Source organism: Manis javanica, chromosome 2 (assembly GCF_040802235.1).
Source record: "Manis javanica isolate MJ-LG chromosome 2, MJ_LKY, whole genome shotgun sequence".
NCBI classification, from domain to species: domain Eukaryota; kingdom Metazoa; phylum Chordata; class Mammalia; order Pholidota; family Manidae; genus Manis; species Manis javanica.
In genome coordinates this window covers 95,621,884-95,639,993 of record NC_133157.1, presented here as the reverse complement: position 1 = coordinate 95,639,993, position 18,110 = coordinate 95,621,884, and the positions used below count along the sequence as shown (strand labels likewise).

Here is an 18,110-nt window from a genome sequence, read left to right as displayed (position 1 = left end):
ACTCCACTATTTAAAACCCTAGAAGGAGACCCACAACTAACGTCACCGCGCTCCCTCACACCTGAGGCATTACAAGCCATTCGCAAAGTAGAACAGGCTTTGATGACAGCACAATTAAATAGAGTGCAATCGAATGAACCCTTTGAGTTGTGTGTGCTTCCCACCCCGGAGCTGCCAACAGCAGTTTTATGGCAGCACGGCCCACTGATCTGGATCCATCCCCAAGCCTCTCAGGCTAGGACAATAGAGTACTATCCGGCAGCCGTGGCCAAACTTGCTTTGAGAGGAGTAAAAACCTCCATGACACATTTCGGAGAGGCTCCAGCTAAAATTATAACCCCTTACAGCGTAGAACAGATACAAGTATTATGTGCTATGAATGATGATTGGGCCATACCTGCTTACAGTTTCTCAGGAACCTTTGATAATCATTTCCCTAAACATCCCCTCATCAACTTCGCCAAAAATCATCTCCTAGTATTTCCTCGGGTCACTAGCCTAGCCCCGCTGCCTCATGGAAAAACAGTTTACACGGACGGGTCTAAGACAGGCACAGGTGCCTATGTCCATGATGGCAAAGTTGTGACAAAAGGCTACACGCCTGACACTCCACAAATAGTGGAATGTCGCATAGTCTTAGAGGTCCTACAAATCTTTCCTGAACCTTTAAATATTGTGTCTGACTCCTGTTATGTAGTTAATGCAGTCAAATCTCTAGAAGTGGCCGGGCTAATCAAAGCGTCCAGCCCAGTAGCCACTTTGTTCAAACAGATACAATCAGCACTACTTCATAGGCAATCTCCTTTGTATATAACTCATATCAGAGCACATTCAGGCCTTCCCGGGCCTATGACCCAAGGCAACCACCTGGCAGACCTCGCAACCAGAAGCATAGCCTTTCCCCTGCTAGACCCTGTCACCACAGCTTCAAAATTCCACACACAGTTTCATGTCACTGCCGAAACGCTGCACAGGCGGTTTAGCATAACCAGGGCCGAAGCTAGGAACATTGTCCTTAGCTGCCAACATTGCTGCAGCTTCCTTCCCACACCTCATGTTGGGATCAACCCCAGAGGTATTAGGCCTTTACAAGTTTGGCAAATGGATGTGACGCATATTTCGTCTTTTGGGAAACTGAAATATGTACATGTATCCGTGGATACTTGTTCAGGAGTCATCTTTGCCTCCCCATTGTCAGGAGAGAAAGCTTCCCATGTCATCCAGCACTGCCTTGAGGCTTGGAGCGCATGGGGGTTACCACAGATTCTGAAACAGACAATGGCCCAGCCTATACCTCTACAAAATTTGCTCAATTTTGTCATCACATGGGGATAAAACATATCACTGGCCTTCCCTACAACCCACAGGGTCAAGGGATTGTGGAACGCGCGAACCGCACGCTCAAATCCTATTTACTTAAACAAAAAGGGGGAATTGAAGATATACCCCCCACACCAAAAACTGCCATAGCCCTAGCACTTTTCACTATAAATTTTTTGAATCTGGATGCTCAAGGCCATACAGCAGCGGATCGCCATAATCAGTGGCCAAAAGACCCACAAGAACTAGTAAAATGGAAGGACGTGTTATCTAACCAATGGAAGGGCCCGGATCCAATCATAATCAGATCCAGGGGAGCTGTGTGTGTTTTCCCCCAGGGTGAAGAAAATCCCTTCTGGATCCCGGAGCGCCTAACGAGGAAAGTCCTAAACAAAGGAGATGACTTCGCTATACCTCCTGACCCTGCTCCTGACACTGGAGACCCCGACTCAGGGAGTATTGAGATGGGGAATCCTGTCTGCCTTTCCTAAGCCTATGCCTGTCCATTTCAATGCAGCCGTTTTTCCGCGCTTTTTCACTACCAATGCTAGTATGAACTTGCCCTACTTAGTTAAAGACACCCTAGTAGATCCCCTGGGAGAAAACCGATCCTTCGTAACTAATGGGTCATTATGCTTCACCACTCAGAATCTAGCTGGCTGTATCTCCCTGAAACGGAGGAAATACGGATGGTTCAGTGACATAATTCTAGAGGCCAGTAGCCTCCCCGTTATGTCAGCTAAATTTGAAGGGCCTAATAAGGAAGGGAGCCCGCCCTATAAGAACATGACTATCCACCAGATGGTTCTCTGGATCAATGGCACATTTGTACACTCTCCCAGGAACAATTCCACCGACAGGCCTCGTCAACCCAAATATGCCTCCCATTGTGTGGGCGACTATGAGGGAGAGCTGTGGCCCTGGACTGTCAGTCAACTGTAGTAACGTGGGCAACTGAGAGGCAGGAGTTTACCATCTCCCCAGATATGGAGGGACGGCCAGCCAATGAGGCTTGGTGGCCAGTAAAGGTGCTCGAAGGCGAGTTTCGTCAGCAGCTGAGCATGAACCCCTTCCATAAATGGATGCTGTGTGGAGTCAATGGCTCGTGTACCGACCTCTCCCCCTTTTCCGCCCTCCAGGGTGGGGGAATCGGTGTAAAAAATATCACCTTTTGGTGCGAGAATAACCACATGCGTGCACACTGGAACATGATCATGACCCATAACAACGAGAACTACACGTGTTCAGCAAAATCAGGTCCAGAGTCACCTAATTCCCTTTTTCCACCTTCTCCAGTATGCGTATACTCCCCATTTCTGTTTATCTTATCCAATAGTAGCTTTGACTCCTGCTCCAATGAAACCTGCTTTCTGTCTCAGTGTTGGGATGCGCGTAACTTTACCAATGCTTTGGTAGTCCGCATCCCCCGCTGGGTCCCTGTTCCCGTAGACGCCCCCAACACCATGACTCTGTTTCGAGAAAGGCGCGATTTCGGTGTTACAGCCGCCATAGTGCTCCTGATCTCCGCGACCGCGGTCGCAGCCACCGCCGCTGGTATAGCTTTAGACACCTCCATCAAATCGGCTACAGAGCTCAATAACCTTGCAGCCTCAGTAGCTTCTGCCCTAGACCAACAGTCCACACTTGATGGCAAACTGAAAGGAGGAATAATGATCCTCAATCAACGCATAGATCTCGTGGAGGAACAAATAGAGGTGCTCTGGCAAATGGCCCAATTGAGATGTGAGCGGAAATATCGTGCCCTCTGCATCACTAGCATTCAATATAAAAATTTTACACGGGCAGCTAATCTGTCACGAGACCTGTCCCAGTATCTTTCAGGAAACTGGTCCCAAGACTTCGATGGGACACTAGAAGAGCTGCGGCGAGAAATTATCCACATCAACTCCACCCGTCTAGATATCTCCATAGCGGAAGGACTCTCTTCCTGGTTCCTCAGAGCTCTCTCCCACGTCAAGGAGTGGGCGGGCATGGCTGGGATGGGCATGTTCCTGCTTGGAGGTCTCATGCTCTTACTCTGGTTGTTATGCAGACTCCGCAACCAACATAAGCAGGACAAGGTGATCCTTGCTCAAGCCCTAATGGCAATAGACATTGGCACCTCTCCCCAAGTGTGGCTCAACATGCTTAAGAAGGAAGCTCGGCTTTAGCTTGAGGTAGCTCTTGCACCCTGAGCCCATGTGGCACTGCACCAGGCCCGAGTACCTCAATGCTTAATCACAGCTTTCTTTAAGAAGCTCATGGTGCAAGAGGGTTGAGAAAAAGGGTCCAAACCCTTTGTACCAAGCGGTCCCAACGCCAGCCAGAGGATGCGAGGCAAAGCACTGCAAGAGGTCTTGGACCCCTCTGAGAGGCATGCCTGACTGCATAGGGGTAGATGCCCAGAACCCCTCTCCAAAAAGGGGGCATCAGGAAGTATGATGGAGGTCAGGCCTCTGTCTCCGCCTCTGCTGGCAAGTTCCGCCTTGAGCTTCTGTTAGACAAAAAAGGGGGAGATGTTGGCAGCCGCGCTCAGAAAATAGCGCCCAATGCAGGGCAGCCGGAAGGCCCCGAACTTCCTAATGACAAATCATCCCACACCACTAAACTACATGCTAATTGCGCCTTGGCATAAGGACCAATGAGACCCACCAAATGGTTATGCTAATAAGGCATATGGAGCCGCACCAACCAGGTCAGAGCATGAGAACTATATAAGCAAGCCTCTCCTTCCCCTCTGGGTCCTGCCCAACTCATTTGTTTCACAAAGAGCTGAAGAATAAAGCTTTCTGCAGAAGAATCCTGCTGTTGTTGCATGCTGTTCTTGCTGGCGAGGACAGGGCACGCGACACTAATAAATCTTTTTTTTTTTTTTCCTTTCTGTCAATATTAGACAGTACTTCTTGACTGCTTTCTCTGTAAAATGAGAATATTTGTACATCTTCTGTTCCCATAAGATTTTCTTATCCCACTTCCTAACCTCTGTACTGGCTGATTTACACTCTATTCTTAAATCATAATTAAATTTGTTGTACAAACTTAATATACAAAGAACAATAGAATATATATGGATTCATTCTAAATGTGAAAAAAATCAAAGCATTTACTGTTTATATTATCATTATTCTAAAGTCTTTGTTCATAGCACAGCCAAGGAACTCACAATGACTGAAATTCCTTCTTTAAGATCCTAATAGCTCAAACCTTTGCTATTGAAAACATTTTATGTTCATTAATAAATGTGTACAAATGCCTAAATTTGATTTCTGAATTCATAGTTTCATTTTGATGTTATTTAAGTTAAACAATCGAAGTATGGACTGAGTATACTGAAACTATTTTAACCCTAGATCAGATATCTTCAATTTTAGTCTCTGACTATTCTTTTAAAAGAAAAAAAAAAAGTTTAATTTTATTTGTAGTGATCACAGTGAGTTTATCACATGGATTTATTTTCTACTTTCTTGATCTTTTTGTAAACTGACTTGACATTAAGAATTTTGAATCAATTTCCATTTCACTGAGTTGCAAATGCAATATGTCATGTTTCTACATTGTATTATAAAGTTTATCTACTTAAAATATTTAGAGGTTGTTTTGATTTTCTGTATTTGTTTTTCATCTAAGTTGATTCATGCAGCTTACAGTTTTGAAATTAACTCCTCAAAGTTCCTTGCTGTGTATACAAGGATAAGGTAAACATCTTTCATAAAACGTACCTTTTAAGCTGTGTCATATTTGACTTGTCGAATCGATGTACTCTTGTGATCAAGTGATTAAGCTATTTACTGCTCTTTCACAGAAAGTTATTAAATAGATCATAAACACACACACACACAAATATATATATATATATATATATATATATATATATATATATATAATTTTCCAAACCCTATATGTAGTAAAACATGGCTTTAAAATTGATTTTTAAAATCACTTTCATCTCTTATTGCAGGTCTCATCCATTTCCAAATACACCTAGGACAGAAGCAGCCACCTAAGAAGCCCAGTGTCCTACAAAATAACTGACTGCTTACTTATCCATGGGGGTGTTCCATTTATTTAACAAAATACAAATGTTGCTTGAAAAAGGTACGTTAAGTGGTGATTAGTAAATGCCACCAAGACTGCCCATACACTGACCATAACGTTTGCAGAATGGTTATAATTGGTTATAATCTTGGTTGACTCTGCCAGGAACCTCAACATCTAACAAAAGTGTTATTAAAGAAGCTTACAAATGAATAACCATTCTCAACAACTCACAGCAGCCTTTACAGCATGAAAGTGGGAAAAATGAAGAAAGTTTTAAGGTGGAGGACTGATTAGGATGACAACAATCTCTGTCATGAGAATGTATTGTGCAAGGCTTCTCAGGGGAAAAAATTTTCACCTGAAAAGAGACAGCATTATGAACACTGTAGAACTGTGGATCGCAGGACACTGATCTTATTAAGGACTAATGCTAATTTGCACACTGTCTCCTGCTGAACTGGAAGCAAGTTTACCACTGGGTTTGGTAATTTACCCAGGACACCATTATCTTTGGGTGGACTTAATGTATCAGGGTAGAGGTTGTTAATTGATGGGCTCATGATTATCTAGCATGAATTACTGACAGGATAACCAAAATAAATTTGTACTCCAACTTCATTTCTCTGGATGCAATTTTTTTCAGCTGTTATTTAATTTCTATTTTGAAACAGTAATAATTATATTATATGTCTATATATGTGTATATGTGTTTCTTTTGTGGAGAGTAGAGTAGAAGCACTATGTTCATAATGGAGATACGGAGATTGCTATTCTGATTTCATTTCTAGCATTTCAGAAAAGTAAGTAATTACTATATAAATAAAGGATTCAGCTTTTTCTTGTTGAGCTTACAAATAAAGAGAGGCATGGTCATGATATTTTTAATCATAATAAAAATATATAACTATTATGGGGACTTTCCATTGTCCACTAGAGTTTACAAAGACTTGGACTATTAGATATTCTGAATGAAGCTGCCCTGAATCTGCTCTCTCTGCTTTTGCAGACATTTTACTTCAACCATCTCTCAATCATAACTCTAAACCTTACTTTCCAGCCCAAGTAAACACTTTGTTGAAAAAAAAAACCTACAAAATTCCATTGGTACATTTATTTTAGCTTACAGTTCAATAAAATCACTATGAATATTCATAAAAATAATTCTCAGAATTAGAAGTTAAATAGAAAAGTGTATTCTTGAAAATATTTGTGGTTTCTGGTTAAATAAACACATTTTCATAAAGCTGCATGTTCAATCTACTTTATATAAATGGAACAAATCAACAAAAAATTCATTTATAATTTTTATAGTTTGTATGAGCCCATTTCTAATAGCAGGGAACACTTTTGTGTCTCTGCATGATATCTGTAGAAGCAGGTGAATTTTCATTTATTTAACACAAATATTCATACAAGGTAAACTCTTACGGCATATGTGAAGCGTGCTTCATGGCAGCTTTGTGGCAATAGGAAATAACATGACATAACTGTACAATAAATGGACTGCTGCCACCTCAAAATTACCTGCAGCAGTGTTGTGAATATAGAGGAGAATACAAGAAGTCTGAGGTGGGGTTTTTTTTTTTTTTTTTGCCAGTTTCTAACCTACTTTGCTTACAAATGATTTAATTCTGATCTTATGTAGCTGGACATTTATTACAATCTCATATTCAGAACTGCAAAATTATTAAGGAGATTGTTTTTAAAGCTTTGAAGGGCATTGTTAGTTGACGTGCTGAAGCTTTCAATTATGCAATATATATTTAGGTAACCATGTAAGAAGAAAAGAGAGGTAAAGACACTAGTTTCAGACTTGGCACATATGAAGAGTTGAGCTGTTGTATCTGTTGCCTGAGGAGGCACTGTCCAGACTCATACTTGAACCACACTATTTTCCAGGTAAACTTGAATACCAACCTTTAAAGCAGAAATAGGATTTTATGTTTTCCATTGAAAATCAGTGTTGACACAATGACCCAGAAACCACTCAACATATAATGATATATTCTGTTACCTGGTTTTAAAATGCTTTTGGTGATAGGGTTTTCAGCACAACAGAGTTTTCTCTATCATAGGGAGGATGCTAAGCAGGTTTACTGATTGGGTGTATATAAATACTTATCAGAAAATCATGTTTCCAATTTGGTGGAAAGATATATTTTTGTTTTATTCTGGGGCTTCTTCTATTTAAGCATAACCACAGTGTTGTCTAATGACCTCAAGCCTAAACTGGCTTTTACATAGTCCTTTTCAAGCCCAGCTTTTGAGAGTTTCTAAGAAATTCAATTTGGGGCTTCACTGGACAGAAATCCATTCTCAATTTAGGTAGTATCATGTTTAGAATAAAGTGGAAATACGGAGGCCTCACCCACAATTAAAACAACTTGTAAATGCACTTCTGGATACTCTCAAGTATTAGCAAGGAAACCAAGTTGGAAACGATTTATTTACAAAGGCTACCTGTGTTACACTACTGACTAGTGGGCAATAAATAAGAAGAGACAGATTTTAAGACCCTAACAGTTCTCTAAATGTGAAGTGCTATTGCTATGTTTATAATTTACTGATTAGAAATATTACTGGAATAATCTTATTAATTGTTCCTTACCATAATATTCTAAAATCCAAGTATAATGTTCTTAAAAATCAAATCTCTTGAGTATTTTAATAAAAAACAATATCATGTTATATATGTAGTAGCAAGCTTGTAATTGATCTGAATTAAACCCTGATGGGATGAAACTTCAGAAATGGAACCAATATCTCATAGTGTCTCTTTCTCTTTCCCTATCCCTCTCCTCCCAAATACAACTTCACTGTTAAGAATATCTTAGTTCAGATAAGATGTTCCAATATTGATCATTTCTTGATTGGACAATATCCTCCTAACTGGTCTTCACTGTCTTTAAAAAACTAACCTGATGCTAGAGTAATTATTTTAAACCAGAATTTGGTCTCATAATTCTGGTTGAAAACCCTTCAGCAACTCTTCACAGCTTTCAGGATAAAGTTAATACTTCAGAGTTCAGCACATAGACCCATAACTGCATGTCCAGGGCCAACCTTGCTAACTCTTGTTTTGCTAGTCCAAGTGGTCCTCTGAGACAGGACAATATTTTGTATTTCTGGCTTTTCAAATAGTGTTTTCAGCTGGATAAATCTTACATGTCCTCAAAGCTCCAGCAATATTGCCACCATCTATTTAACTATCTTTCTCTCCCTACTAGGTATAAGGCACTAAAGGGCAGTGATCCTGAATTCCATGCCTAGGATAGATCCTAAAACATACCATATGGTCAATATTTGTTGGTTGAATAAACAAATGAATGAGTGATATACAAATATTTTCTATTGCCTTAAGGAGAGCATACCAAGTATAATACAGGACTCTTTACCTTACAAAAGTGAAATTAGTGATCCTGTGCTTAAAGAAAAAGTGCAGTACAACTGGAGTCACAAAAACAACAACTGATGTGTTCATGATTGCCAGTTTGAACTGAATTAAGAACTTTAAGGCAACTGCACATTAATCACAGGTAAGAAACTAGGTTGGAAAACGATTCTTCTCGCAATCCTTTACAGTTATTTTGCTCTCATGTATGTTCATACTAATTTTTCAGTGACTTGCTTTGAAAAGTATTCAAAGCATTCAATGTAAAAGCAACAGCGCCCTTCTCTTTTTTGTACTTCATTAGCTTACCTAACATTTAATTAAATTATGTAATTACAAGAATAAGCACAACTGTCATAATCAGACATGGGAGCAAACGCAACTGTTTCCTGGCAAGCATACAACTCAACCACTGGGGAAAAAAGTGTGTCAAAATACTCACCACAAGAGTTGGGAAGTGGATGATACCACTCACTTTTTCAAAAGATGTGGATATGGAGAGAATCAGTAAACCTGGAATACAACATAATAAAGGCCACATATGACAAGCCCATAGCCAACATCATACTTAACAGTCAGAAGCTGAAAGCTTTTCCTCTAAGACCAGGAACAAGACAGGGATGCCCACTCTCCCCACTGTTATGCAACATAGTATACTGGAGGTCCTAGCCACGGCAATCAGACAAAACAAAGAAATACAAAGCATCCAGATTGGTAAAGAACAAGTCAAAGTGTCACTCTTTGCAGATGACATGATATTGTACATAAAATACCCTAAGGACTCCACTCCATAAACACTAGAACTAATATCTGAAACCAGCAGAGTTGCAGGAGACGAAATTAATACACAGAAGTCTGTTGCTTTCCCATACACTAATGATGAGCTAGCAGAAAGAGAAATCAGGAAAACAATTCCATTCACAATTGCACCAACAAGAATAAAATACCTAGGAATAAACCTAACCAAGGAAGTGAAAGACCTACTATCCCCTGAAAACTACAAGACACTCTTTAGAGAAATTAAAGAGGATGCTAACAAATGGAAACTCATCCCATGCTCTTGGCTGGGAAGAACTAATATTGTCAAAATGGCCATCCTCCCTACAGCAATCTACAGATTCAATGCAATCCCCATCAAAATACCAACAGCATTCTTCAACGAACCACACACATTTTTATGAGATAAAAAGTACAGCATTTTGCCAGGAATGAAAGTGAAGTGTACATCTCCTACCTTGAGGTGGTGAGCATCAGGTTCTGTGATGTTGATGAAGTTAGAAGAGAGTGAGGTATGTCCCCCTGCCTCACTCGGAGGCCAGGGCGGCCTGAAGAAGCAGGCTGGAAGTCAAAGAGAGACAGAAAGAAAGACACTCCTCATGAATACCCAGTCGGGCTGTTGGGGTCTGATTCCAGACATGTGGGCCTTTGAGAGGCTCTCGCAGCTGCCCACGGCCTACCTCAGTCCCTCGCATCCAGGGAGATGCCTCTGAAGGGGAATCCTGGCCTCCACTCAGGTGACTTTCCTGGCTCCCAAGAGAGAAGGGGGATTCACTGAGAGAGACGCAGGGGAACCTGTCACTCGAGACTTTGAGATTGGCAGCCGGGCTAGTCCCATTTAAGTGGCTGATGAGCACCCCATACTGTGTGCCACAGACAGCTTCCTTCTATAAGGACAGTGAAAGAAAAGGCAGGCTTGGATGCTGATACTAACCTCCGAAGTTACCCCGGACGAGCCCCCAAAAATGATGCAGCTTCTCACACCACAATGGTATGAAACTAGAAATAAATTACACAAATAAAATGAAAAAGACTACCATCACATGGAGGCTTAACAACATGCTCCTAAACAACCAATGGATCAATAAACAAATAAAAACAGCGATCAAGCAATATATGGAGACAAATGACAACAATAATTCAACAATGCAAAATCTGTGGGACACAGATAAGGTGGTGCAAAAAGGGAAGTATATTGCAATACAGGCTTACCTCAGGGAAGAACAACAATCCTATATGAACAGTCTAAGCTCACACTTATCACTACTAGAAAAAGAAGAACAAATGAGACCCAAAGTCAGCAGAAGGAGGAAGATAATAAAGATTAGAGCAGAAATAAATAAAATTGAGAAGAATGAAACAATGAAAGCAGGAGCTGATTCTTCAAGAAAATAAACAAAATAGATAAACCCCTAGCCAGACCAATCAAGAAAAGAAGAGAGACTGCACACATAAACGGAATCAGAAATGAGAAAGGAAAAATCACTACAGAAACCACAGAAATACAAAGAATTATTAGAGAATACTATGGAAAATTATATGCCAACAAACTGGATAACCTAGAAGAAATGGACAACTTTCTAGAAAAATGCAACCTTCAAAGGCTAACCCAGAAAGAACAGAAACTCTGAACAGACCAATTACCAGCAACTAAATTGAAAGGATAATCTAAAATCTACCTGAAACACATGGCTTCACCGCAGACGTTAATCAAACATTTAGTGAATATCTACTACCATCCTACTTAAGCTTTACCAAAAAGTAGAAGAGGAAGGAATACTTCCAAACTCATTCTATGAGGTCAGCATTACTGTAATACCAAACCCAGACAAAGACACCACAAGAAAAATAAAATTACAGACAAATATCGCTGACAAACATAGATGCAAAAATACTCAACAAAATATTAGCACACCAAATTCAAAAATACATCAAGAGGACCATCCATCATGATCAAGTAGGATTTATTCCAGGGACACAAGGATGGTACAACATTTGAAAACCCATCAACATCATCCACCACATCAACAAAAAGAAGGACAACAACCCCATGATCATCTCCATAGATGCTGAAAAAGCATTCAACAAAATTCAACAACCATTCACGATAAAAATCTCAACAAAATGGGTGTAGTGGGCAAGTACATCAACATAATAAAGGCCATATATGACAAGCCCATAGCCAACATCATACTTAACACAGAGAAGCTGAAAGCTTTTCCTTTAAGATTGGGAACAAGACAGGGATGCCCTCTCCCCACTGTTATGCAACATAGTATACTGGAGGTCCTAGCCACGGCAATCAGACAAAACAAAGAAATACAAGGCATCCAGATTGGTAAAGAACAAGTCAAAGTGTCACTCTTTGCAGATGACATGATATTGTACATAAAATACCCTAAGGACTCCACTCCATAAACACTAGAACTAATATCTGAAACCAGCAGAGTTGCAGGAGACGAAATTAATACACAGAAGTCTGTTGCTTTCCTATACACTAATGATGAGCTAGCAGAAAGAGAAATCAGGAAAACAATTCCATTCACAATTGCACCAACAAGAATAAAATACCTAGGAATAAACCTAACCAAGGAAGTGAAAGACCTACTATCCCCTGAAAACTACAAGACACTCTTTAGAGAAATTAAAGAGGACACTAACAAATGGAAACTCATCCCATGCTCTTGGCTGGGAAAAACTAATATTGTCAAAATGGCCACCCTGCCTACAGCAATCAATGCAATCCCCATCAAAATACCAACAGCATTCTTCAATGAACCACACACATTTTTACGAGATAAAAAGTACAGCATTTCGTCAGGAATGAGAGCGAAATGTACATCTCCTACCTTGCGATGGTGAGCATCAGGTTGTTCTGTGACACTGATGAAGTTAGAAGAGAGTGAGGTATTCCCCCTGCCCCACTCAGAGGCCAGGGCAGCCTGAAGAAGCAGGCTGGAAGTCAAAGAGAGACAGAAAGAGAGACACTCCTCATGGATACCCAGTCGGGCTGTTGGGGTCTGATTTCAGACATGTGGGCCTTTGAGAAGCCGCTGAAGTGTAGCCTCATCCTAGGCTCTTGCAGTTGCCCATGGCCTTCCTCAGTCCCTCACATCCAGGGAGATGCCTCTGAAGGGGAATCCTGGCCTCCACTCAGGTGACTTTCCTGGCTCCCAAGGAAGAAGGGGGATCCACTGAGGGAGACGCAGAGGAACCTGTCACTTGAGACTTTGAGATCGGCAGCTGGTCTAGTCCCATTTAAGTGGCTGACGAGTGCCCGATGTTGTGTGCCATAGATGGCTTACTTCTATAAGGACAGTGAGAGAAAAGGCAGGCTTGGATGCTGATACTCACCTCCGAAGTTATCCCAGACCAGCCCCCAAAATGATGCTGGGGTTCTTCTTGTCTGCGGAGTCAAAGAATGAACTTAGCAAACACCTATGATAGGAGAGGCTTTTAGTGAGATGTACAGTGATAGGACAGAGCTCCTGTCTCGCTGCACCAGGAGGGGACAAGAGAGCCCATAGTTGTGCATTGTCTAGGGGTTTTATAGGAAGTTGAGGATTTTTGGGTACTGGATAAAGGCTTAACAGTATGGATTTGTAAAGTGGTCCCTGAATATTTAAAATTAACTTAACATATGAAATTTACTGCTCTGGTTTCTCCCTGCAATACCAGCGTCTTGCTCAGGGAGCATATGAGACCAGGCTGCCTGCTTAGTCCGCAAGGTGGACTGAGTTACTATCTGTCTGCTAAAGAATATGTTAAGAATCTTACTACATCTTCATTCTGAAGCAGAAAGGTAAATCCCAGATATCACAGTAGCTGCTCTCCTGACAGTAGACTAACTGCAACTAACAGAGCCATACAGATTTGACAAGTCAGAACTCCAAGTTCTGGTTGGCGCATCAAAACAACTCAGACTGGATTAAAGACAGCAGTGTGAGAGGTGAGACAGAGACCCCCTCCTAAAACCACATATATAATATGAAAATACAAATAACACAACTAGTCCTGAAAGACCACTAGGAAAGAGGGCTGCACCAGACTGCACACACCTGGAGAAAAGAGAAGACCTCATGGAACAGGGCACCAGCACCACTCCCCTGTGACCCCAGACATCACTTCAGCGGTTGAGCAGCTCCAGAGAGGAGAGCTTCTGGGCAGTAGAGGGCGCCACATACAAATATGAAACGTCCAAGGAACCTGGTTCAAAACAAAATCTCAACACCAGAGAAAGGATGAGACTGAATTAATAAATCTTCCTGAAAGAGATTTCAAAATAAAAATCATAAACATGCTCATGGAGGTACAGAAAAATATTCAAGAACTCAGGAAAGAATTTAGGATGGAGATCCAATCATTGAAGAGCACAATGGAGGGTATTAAAAGCAGATTAGATTTGGTGGAGGAGATGATAAATGAAAATAGAAACTAGGGAAGAAGAATATAAAGAAGGGGAGGCATAGAGAGAAAAAAGGATCTCTAGGAATGAAAGAATACTGAGAGAATTGTGTGACCAATTCTAACGGAACAATATTTGTATTATAGGGGTGTCACAAGAAGCAGTGAGAGAAAGGGATAGAAAGTATCTTTGAGGAAGTAATTGCTGAACACTTCCCCAATCTGGGGAAGGAGAGAGTCTCTCAGGCCATGGAGGTATACAGATCTCCCAACACAAGGGACCCAAGGAGGACAACACCAAGACATATAACAATTAAAATGGCAAAGATCAAGGAATAAGGACAGACTATTAAAAGCAGCCAGAGACAGAAATAAGACCGTGTACAAAGAAAAACCCATCAGGCTATCATCAGACTTCTCAGCAGAAACCTTACAGGCCAGAAGAGAATGGCATGATATATTTAATGCAATGAAACAGAAGGGCATTGACTCAAGAATACTGTATCCAGCATGACTATCATTTAAATTTGAAGGAGAGATTAAACAATTCCAAGACAAGCAAAAGTTGAGGGAATTTGCCTCCCACAGACAACCCCTATCGGATATTTTAAAGGGACTCCTCTAGATGGAAGCGCTCCTAAGACTAAATAGATGACACCAGAGTAAACAAAATCACTGCAAGGAAAGCAGACCAACCAAATACTAACTAAAGGCAAAAAAATAAAATCAACTATCCCAAAAAGCAGTCAAAGGAAACACAAGGGAGTACAGAATAGAACACCTAACATATAAATAATGGAGAAAGAAGAATAAGAAGGGATAGAAATAATGAATCATCAGACTATGTTTATAATAGCCTAATATAAGAGTTACGTTAGACAGTCAGACAGTAAAGAAGCTACCCTTGAACCTTTGGTAACCACAAATCCAAAGCCTGCAACAGCAATAAGCGTATATCTTTTGATAATTACCCTAAATGTAAATGGACTGAATGCACCAACCAGAAGAAACAGAATAACAGAATGAATAAAAAAGCAAGACCCATCTATATGCTGCTTGCAAGAAATTCACCTCAAACACAAAGACATACACATATGAAAAGTGAAGGGATGGAAAAAGATATTTCATGCAAACAACAGGGAGAAAAAAACAGGTGTTGCAGTACTTGTATCAGACAAAATAGACTTCAAAACAAAGAAACTAACAAGAGATAAAGGACATTACAGAATGGTAACAGTGGAAGTCCAACAAGAGGATATAACAATAATAAATATATATGCACCCAACACAGGAGCACCAACATATGTGAAACAAACACTAACAATTAAAGGAGGAAATAGAATGCAGTGCATTCATTCTAGAAGACTTCAACACACCACTCACTCCAAAGGACAGATCAACCAGACAGAAAATAAGTAAGGACACAGAGACACTGAACAACACACTGGGAACAGATGGACCTAACAGACATCTACAGAACTCTACATCCAAAAGAAGCAGGATACATATTCTTCTCAAGTACACCCCAAACATTTTCCAGAATAGACCACATTACTAGGTCACAAAAGGAGCCTCAGCAAATTCAAAAAGACTGAAATTCTACCAACCAACTACTCAGATCACAAAGATATAAAACTAGAAATAAATTGCACAAAGAAAACAAAAAGGCTCACATACACATGGAGGCTTAACAACATGCTGCTAAATAATCAGTGAATCAATGACCAAATTAAAACAGAGATCAAGCAATATATGGAGACAAATGATAACAGCACAAAGCCCCAACTTCTGTGGCACGCAGTGAAGGCAGTTCTAAGAGGAAAGTATAAAGCAATCCAGGCCTATTTAAAGAAGGAAGAACAACCCCAAATGAATACTCTAAAGTCACAATTATTGAAACTGGAAAAGGAAGAACAAATAAGGCCCAAAGTCAGCACAAGGAGGGGCATAGTAAAGATTAGAGAATAAATAATATTGAGAAGAATAAAACAACAGGAAAAATAAAAGAAACTAAGAGCTGATTCTTTGTGAAAACAAACAAAATAGATAAACCCCTAGCCAGACTTACTACGTGAAAAAGAGAATCTACACACATAACCAGAATCAGAAATGAGAAAAGAACAATTACAACGGACCCCATAGAAATACAAAACATTATTACAGAATACTATGAAAATCTATATGCTACCAAACTGGATAACCAAGAAGTGGACAACTTCCTAGAAAAATACAATGTTCCAATACTGCCCCAGGAAGAAATAGAAAACCTAAACAAACCAATTATCAGCAAACAAAATTGAACTGGTAATCAAAAAACTACTCAAGAACAAAACCCCCGGCCCAAATGGATTGACCGCTGAATTCTAACAGACATATAGACAAGACATAATACCCATTCTCCTCAAAGCTGTCCAAAAAAACAGAAGAGGACAGAATACTTCCAAACTCATTCTATGAGGCCAGCATCACTCTAATACCAAAACCAGGAAAGACCCCACAAAAAAACATAACTACAGACCAATATATCTGACGAACATAGATGCAAAAATAGTCAAGAACATATTAGCAAACTGAATTCAAAAATACATCAAGAGGATCATACACCATGATCAAGTGGGATTCATCTCAGGGATGCAAGGATGGCACATTTGAAAATCCATCAACATCATCCACCACATCAGCAAAAAGAAGGACAAAAACCCTATGATCATCTCTAAAGATGCTGAAAAAGCATTCAACAAAATTCAACAACCATTCACGATAAAACTCTCAACAAAATGGGTATAGAAGGCAAGTACATCACCATAATAAAGGCTACATATGACAAGCAGACAGCCAACATCATACTTAACAGTGAGAAGCTGAAAGCTTTCCTCTAAGATCAGGAAAAAGACAGGGATGCACACTCTTCCCACTGTTATGCAACATAGTATACTGGAGGTCCTAGCCACAGCAATCAGACAAAACAAAGAAATACAAGACATCCAGACTGGCAATAAGAAGTCAAACTCTCCGTGTTTACAGATGACATAATACTGTACATAAAAATCCCTAAAGTATTCACTGCAAAACTACTAGAACTAATACCTGAATTCAGCAAAGTTGAAGGAGACAAAATTAATACAGAGAAATCTGTTGCTTTCCTAGACACTAACAATGAACTAGCAGAAAGAGAAATCAGGAAAACACTTCTGTTCACAATTGCATGAAAAATAATAAAATACCTACGAATAAACCTAACCAAGGAAGTGAAAGACCTATACCCTGAAAACTGCAAGATACTCTTCAGGGAAATTAAGGAGGACACTAGTAAATAGAAACTCATCCCATACTCTCAGGTAAGAAGAATTAATATTGTCAAAATGGCCATCCTGCCTGAAATAATCTACAGATTCAATGCAATCGCTTTCAAAATACCAACAGCACTCCTCAACCAACTGGAACAAATAGTTCAACAATTCATATGGAACCACAAAGACCCAAACTAGCCAAAGCAATCCTGAGAAAGAAGAAAAAAGCAGGGGGATCTCCCTTGCCAACTTCAAGCTCTACTACAAAGCCACAGTAATCAAGACAATTTAGTACTGGCACAAGAACAGACCCACAGACCAGGGGAACAGAATTGAGATTCCAGATATTAACCCAAGCATATATGGTCAATTAATATATGATAAAGGAGCCATGGATACACAATGGGGAAATGAGAGCCTCTTCAACAGCTGGTGTTGGCAAAACTAGACAGCTACATGTAAGAGAATGAAACTGGATTATTGTCTAACCCCATATACAAAAGTAAACTCAAAATGGATTAAAAAAAGACCTGAATGTAAGTCATGAAACCATAAAACTCTTATGAAAAAACACAGGCTAAAATCTCTTAGACATAAACATGAGCAATTTCTTCATGAACATATCTCCCCAGGCAAGGGAAACAAAAGCAAAAATGAACAAGTGGGACTCTATCAAACTAAGAAGCTTCTGTACAGCAAAGGATACCATCAGAAGAACAAAAAGACATCCTAGAGTATGGGAGAATATACTTATAGATGACATATCCAATAAGGGGTTGACATCCAAAACATATGAAGAGCTCATGCACCTCAACAAACAAAAAAGCAAATAATCCAATTAAAAATTGGGCAAAGGATCTGAACAGACACTTCTCCAAAGAAGAAATTCA

At 40.1% G+C, this 18,110-nt stretch overlaps 1 long non-coding RNA gene across 17 annotated transcripts in view; it reads right to left on the bottom strand.

Moving 5' to 3' along the window:
* The window catches only part of LOC108410232 (uncharacterized), a 95,119-nt gene that overhangs the window by 66,693 nt on the left and 10,316 nt on the right, over positions 1 to 18,110 (bottom strand). For 6 of the 17 annotated variants that reach the window (XR_012127907.1, XR_012127899.1, XR_012127905.1 and 3 more), the window contains exons 2-3: positions 12,881 to 12,932; positions 9,192 to 9,262 (exon numbers count right to left, since the gene is read on the bottom strand). The exons of 2 other annotated variants lie outside the window; for them this stretch is intronic. This is a non-coding gene — a long non-coding RNA (uncharacterized lncRNA). Of the gene's footprint in view, positions 1 to 9,191; positions 9,263 to 9,983; positions 10,088 to 12,880; positions 12,933 to 13,584; positions 13,750 to 18,110 lie in introns of all 17 variants that reach the window. 9 more of the 17 variants (XR_005057494.2, XR_012127902.1, XR_005057489.2 and 6 more) reach the window with 7 other exon arrangements.